This window comes from Eurosta solidaginis, chromosome 3, assembly GCF_040869045.1.
Source record: "Eurosta solidaginis isolate ZX-2024a chromosome 3, ASM4086904v1, whole genome shotgun sequence".
Lineage (NCBI taxonomy): Eukaryota > Metazoa > Arthropoda > Insecta > Diptera > Tephritidae > Eurosta > Eurosta solidaginis.
Genome location: NC_090321.1, coordinates 105,151,941 through 105,158,512, shown reverse-complemented (window position 1 = coordinate 105,158,512; position 6,572 = coordinate 105,151,941). Strand labels below are relative to the sequence as shown.

Here is a 6,572-nt window from a genome sequence, read left to right as displayed (position 1 = left end):
GAAAAGTGATTGAAATATGTTTTAATTTCGATTTAAAAATTGAAAAATGTAATTTTAAATGTATGTATTAAATATGAAAATATGTATGAAAAGTTTTATTTCGCCATACCAATTGCTGCTTGATTTGGTTTACCGCTGTATGTTCAGCTGCTGCGCTTCCTCTTCTACTGCTGCTGCTTGGTGTTCTGCTGCTGATGGCGCCGCTCGTTTTCCGCTATTTTACGTGCCGTTATAAGTGGCGTGGCTAGTGCCGTTTTACAAAATTTTTGGTACAGTTTTCAAAAGTATTTATTTCAGTCTTTGTTATTTTTTCCAATTATATTATTTCTTCCAAATGTCCTTATTTCAACAAAAAAAATTGTTCCACTAGCCACTGCCGTATTTTTGCTGTTTTTTGAAAATTTTTCTGGTAGCCTCAACGTTTTAATAATTTTTATTGTAGATTTTTTGTTGAAAATGTTTAAATGTTTTACATGTTTTAGTAGTTTGGTAACTCATAGTTTTGTCTTTGTTTTTTTGTAAAAATTTTTAAATTGTGTAATTTTTTGTAGTTGTTTTAAATTTTTTTTTTGTAACTTTTTGATTTTATACTTTTTGTAGAGATTTTTTTTTTAAATATTTTGTAATTTTTTGTAAATGGCTTTTAAATTTTTGTAGTTCTTTGTTAATTTTTATATACATTTTTTTTTGTTAGTTTTTACTGATTTCAAATTGTTTTTGTAGATTTTTCTCAGTTTTATATTTTGTAATGATTTTAAATAATTTAATTTTATTTGAAATGGTTTTTGAAATTTTTTGTAGATTTTTTCAAATTTAAAAAAAAAATTGTTTGTAATAGTTTTTAATCTTTTGTCCTTTTTTGTAATTTTTTTTTTATTTTGTACTTTATATGCTGTTTTTGTAGAATTTTTAAACTTGTATTTTTTTTGTAGATTTTTCGACGTTTTTTTTTAATTTTTTGAAGGGTTTTTGTAAATTTTGTAATTTTTTTTTGTATTTTCTCAAATTTTTATATTTTTTTTGCAATGGTTTTTAATGTTTTAAATTTTTTTTTTTTTTCTTTTTTTGTAGATTTTCTGTTTTATAATTTTTTGTAATCGTATTAAATTTTGTTAAAAAATTTTTTTTGTAGATGGTTTTTTAACTTTTATATTTTTTTAATTTTTTTTTGTACATTATTAATTTTTCCAACATTTTTGAAATTTTGTGTTGGGCTTTTTTTTCTTTTAATTTGAGCACCCACGCCTGTTGGGAGGCTGGCCTCCTTTTGGCCACACACCGTTTTTACAGGGCTTCGGCCCACGGTCGCCATTTAAAAGATCCATGTGGATCAGTGGAAAATTAGCGTACTAACACGCTCGCACACACTTTCTTTAAATTTTGAGTTACCTTTCCGTTGTCTCCTTTTACAAATAAACCAAATTCGTTTCGTTCTATATTGTTTTATTATTACAACTTTTTAGTTCTTAACGCTTTTTAATTTCTCACGTGTATCAGCACAATTTGATCACTGTCCTTTTTTTGTAATTGTACAGCTTTTATTTTCACGAGTTTAAAGTGCGCGTCTTAGTTGAGTGCCGGTTCATTTCTATCTAACTGCCGCTAACGCAACTCTGTGTCTAGGCACCTTTTTCCTTACGTGGCTTAGCAACGAAATTAATGATGGCTTCGAAATTAATGAAGGCGTCGAGCAACAGCAGTTTCAACCAATCAGAAATTCTCCGCGTTGCTCGACTCTAACATTATTAGTAATGCCAAGTGCATCTGATGCATGGTTGCATCTTGCACTTTTCCAAAGAGGGAGTTGCCAGCTACAATTTAATTTAATGCAATTACTATGGAACTACAATTCGCTGTTGATTTGTTTGCTGCCTCGACAACCCACAATTTGTTTGTCCTACAATCTCCATCAATCTTTGACTGCCTCCGATTTTGCTGGTATTTTCTGATTCTCTTCCACCAGCACTCGTTTACTGCTGTAGCCTTTTTCGTAGCCGAAATTAAGTGGCACATACATGTTGGTATATCTCATCGTCTTGCTTTCCATGTCGATCTTGATGCCTTCCTCGATTAAGAAGTCCACTCCAATTATCATTTCATTAACAATCTCTGCCATCATAAAATTTTGTAGTACCATGACGTTCCCAATTGCGGCTTCACATGCTACTTCTCCTAGAACCAGGGTGTGTTCTCCAGCGGCTGTACGCAATTTTGCTCCATGCAATGGTCTTATCTTCTTGTTGACCAAATCCAATCAAATGATGGATCTATAGTCACTAAACTTTCCTTTCCATCCACATGCCATCCGACAGTGAGATTACTCGAAATTCTTTCAATTTGCGAGACAGAGATTATGGGGCATTCAATTGCCGGAGCCCGTTGTCGCCCCTTGCGGCTAACTCGCTTTAGTTTAACGATTGAGTGGACTTGAAGATTTGCTCATCTTCTTCAGCTCTGCGTTTAGGGTTAGTGCCGCAATAACGTGCATTGTGCACCGTTTTGCCACAATTAAAGCATTTGACTGCATCATAATTCCTCTGCTGCGTTCCCTTCAATGGTTCCAAAATTGTTTCTGCCTACTCTGGCCTTTCTTCTTGCAAACGATGGGCTTTTTACGCTGGCTTACTCAAAAGTGAAGCTGTTTCTTGAGGCAGCAGTGCATGTGATACCGTTTCTGCGAATGCAGGTTTTGGATTTGCGTATGTCGCTCACTTCGTTTCAAAATCCCGTATTCCATGAATAAAACTGAACATTTATAAAGCTCTGGATTTTGACCCTCTCGGTGTATTCCACGGGTGCGTCCGCGCTTGCCAGATGAGCCAATCTTTCAATGTCCGACGCAAACTCCTGCAGTGTTTCATTCCGCTTCCGTAACGTCTCTCGACAGCGACCATCTATGCCTCATAACTGTTCCGTTTTCCTACTATATTAGTCCGTAATACTTCAGCTGCGAGCGCTTTCGATGCCACGAACAGTGCAGCAACTTTGTATTCAGTATTGAAGTTGTTCACTGCTGACGTCATCTTAAATTGAAGCTTAAATACCTGGAAAGGAACAGAGTCGTCAAAAAAAGTGTTTACCTTCGTATTGCTTACTGAAACAGCTGGCCGATTTAGTTGCAACTCCTGTATACGACCTCTCAAAGCAGCCACCACTGCCTCGATTTTTTCGTCCATGCGCGCTTCGGGTTTGTATGATATACGCGCCTCTTCTGCTTCTAGTTGTAATGTAATGCGTGTCTAGTGTTCTTTCAGTTGAGATGCCATATATTTTCCTTTGTTCTTCCAGCTGTGATAAAATTTGTGTTTCCTCTGCTTCAATCTTGGATGTTATCCTTGTATCTTGGGATTCCAGCTGCGATGACATGTTTGTGGTATATGTGATAACATTTCGGACATTTGTGCCGATATTGCAGCTAATATGATGTTCAAGTCTGTGTTCCCCATTGTCTGCAGTGTTTCGTTTTTAATTACTTTTTGCAGTCGTTGGCCTGGATGAGCAAATTTAAATCTCCGGTTTTCCAAATAATGAAATCGCGGTTTATGTTATATTCGATTGTTCTCTCCGTTCGCTGGCCAACGAATTAATCATGTTTCAGCAATTAAAACAGAGCAACGCGCTTAACGGCAAATTAATACATAGAATTCAATTTTATAGTTAAATGTACATACGTATATGTACATACAAATTCATTAGAGTTTAGTACATATAGAATATGATGAGTAGACAATAAAGATAAAGAAGTGTCAAAATGAAATGAAATAAAAATATGAATATGTGGGTTAAAATAGACATAGTAGTGTAAACAAGCTTTATGCGGTGTAAGGCAAATGGGCGTTCTGGACTTTCCCTCCCCCGTGAATTAATCTGGTTTACCAACAACTACATCCAGAACGGCCAGTTTGGACACAGCTCTCCGCTTCACTCCTTGAACAGTCCGCACGTCAACTTGACGCATTTCACCACCTCAGCCAGGGTAAATTTCTTCCACTACACCCCGAAACCATTCTCTTCGCGGAACATTGGGACCGCATAGGAATACCAGCGGGTTAGGGGATCAGAATATACCCGCGATAGGTATGCCTGTCGTAAGAAGCGACTGGGTAGCGCAACCCTTCAAGTTGCCAGCGAAATATATGGCTTCTCCAAACCCAATTGTCAACCTCACCTATCCGCGGCGAATCCTGTTTCACTAACAGGCGAGGCTCTGGCGACTTTAAGCTCCTCATGGAACTTGGGGGTGGGGAGGGAGGGAATGGCCTGAAGGTTTAATGTGGCCACATAAATCGTTCCCGAGATGATCGGGCTAGCACCTTAATGGTGCTGTGGTACCGAAGCGTACCGGATCTGTATCCGGCAAAGGACCATCACATCGATAACACTCCCCAAAGCCTTCGGGGAGCAACCTTATCGCTACAACAACAACAACAATATCCCCCTTTTTTACCGGCTGCTTTCGTTGGCACCACTTTTCTCGACGTGTTAACTTAGGGAGGTACTACGCTATCCAGCGCTTCCTGATAACGAATCTGTCGAGCAATGCGCCCTTGTTGGCGGATAACGAGTATATCAGTTACGACTTCGGATGAGCCTGGTGCAGTACTAGCCGATCCCAATAAGGAGTCGTTTGGCGTGAACGGCTGTTCCTGTTTCTTGTCACTTGACAAATGCGTATGAGGACGAGAGTTGACGAAATTCTCAGCCTCAATCAAAACACAATTAAACGTATGTTCCCTCGACAGGACCCAAATAGTTGAGGCCCGTGTATGTGAACGGTCTCACGTATGGTGTCAACCTGTCAACGGAGAGTGGTCCCATGAGTGGTGGAACTGGCACGGCCTTGCGAACGCTGCCTAGAAAGCTTGGTAGCCGTTTTACCCAATGTAAGTGACGTATGGAACATATTGTTGCTTCGGCATTTTGATGACCCATAAGTCTGTGGTTCAACTTGGCGTCGGCATATTTTAGTAAACAAGATTACCCAGGCTGTAGTTCTTACCATCCTGTTAAGAGACGAGAAACGATTAAAGTTTTTAAAGTCATATCTTACGATGTTTAAAGCGTATTGCGGTCGCATTTCTTCATGGCAGTCATTAAGATCAGTGGCAATAACTTCTTCAGAAGTTCACGTATTTTCTGGCTGGTTGGGGCAAACGCAACTTTGTTGTTGATGCGTATAGCTTCGTCGGCGACATTTTCGGTTGTAAGTATCCACTGCCAATCGGATACTTTAGTGGCGGCTAAAATTTCTGCTGTTCTGTGTTGTACGAATGGCTTGTATCTGCTTCGTATCCAATTTACGACAGTCTTTGAATCACTCCATAGCCAGAGGATGCACTTGTCGATGGCTACGTTGGGCTCCTCCCTCACTCATTGTATAAGTCGTGTTCCCAAAACCGCCGCTTTTAGTTCTAAGCGCGGTACGGTTAAAGACTTTAATGGCGCGCATTTTAATTTCGCAGAGACGAAAGTAACTTCTACTTTGCCGCTGGAGTTTTCAAATTGCCTGTAATCGAATATGGTGGCGGGTACTTCCAAATAAAAGCCACGTAAATTGTTAGGGTTGGGCTTTATTTATTATAAGCAAAACGTACATATAAGAAATATTACAATGTTATTACAAATAAAGACAAACTCACGCTTTTGTACGACCACGCACTTCACCACCAAATTTCGTATTACTTTTAATTAATTCTTCTTTATTTAGATATGGGCGTTGAAGTAGGCCTAATAATCGATAAACTTAAAACTTAATAAATAGGCACACGACTAGCTACTTCACAAATTAGGAACTTTTTATAACAAATAAACACAAGCTCAGCTACGGCAACGTCCCCGCCTCCGTGAATTTATCAAGATTCACCAATATCAATTTTCGCTAAGACGCAGCTGGGGGCTTAAATACTGTCATCTTCGTATTAACTTCTGCGCATCTAATTGACCATCTTATTTTGTTTTGTTGATTTTTGTTGTGCTTCCTGATCCACCTCTTTACTAATACGGTCGAAACATTCCATTAATGCAGTCGTAGGTAGTTGTTCTTCCAATCTTAAATGGATAGATAATAACTCGGCATTTATCTCATCCTTCTTGGAGTTGTTACGTAACTGCCTGGTACTGGAGAGGAGGAGTGGCAGAGTGGCATGGTAGTAGCCCGGCTGAGGCTCGTCGGCTTTGAGGCGCGGTTCTTGCCACTTCTCCTTTCCCAACAGTTGCATAGCAAAATTTAGGTTCATGTCTGGGGAAAGAATTTAAACAAAAGAAGAAAAATAAATATAGTAAAGCGAGAGAAAATCTGTCCGAGTCAGGTGGAGCCTTCCACCCCTCCTGTTCACGAGATGCGAACAGCCTTTGGACTCTACTATGGCTCCACTTCCCGAGTAGAGTCCCCTTGAACCTGACTAATGTCCGTCTTTAGGTACCTACGTATCTTCCATCTTTCCACTCAACTACCTCAACTTACCACCTACACCAGCAAGTAAACTGCCTTTAGCCAGACATGTTGTAGCTGAAATTACCCATGTATGAAAAATAATAATCCTCAACCCATATACCACAATATAAAGACGATT

The 6,572-nt window shown here is 39.0% G+C and overlaps 1 protein-coding gene across 1 annotated transcript in view; it reads right to left on the bottom strand.

Moving 5' to 3' along the window:
* Positions 1-5,554: 5,554 nt before the first annotated feature.
* Positions 5,555-6,572, bottom strand: part of LOC137246570 (uncharacterized) — a 44,874-nt gene continuing 43,856 nt past the window's right edge. Inside the window, exon 6 of the transcript XR_010951563.1 lies at positions 5,555-6,238. The gene's annotated coding sequence lies outside the window, so the exon portion shown is untranslated. The remainder of the gene's footprint in view (positions 6,239-6,572) is intronic.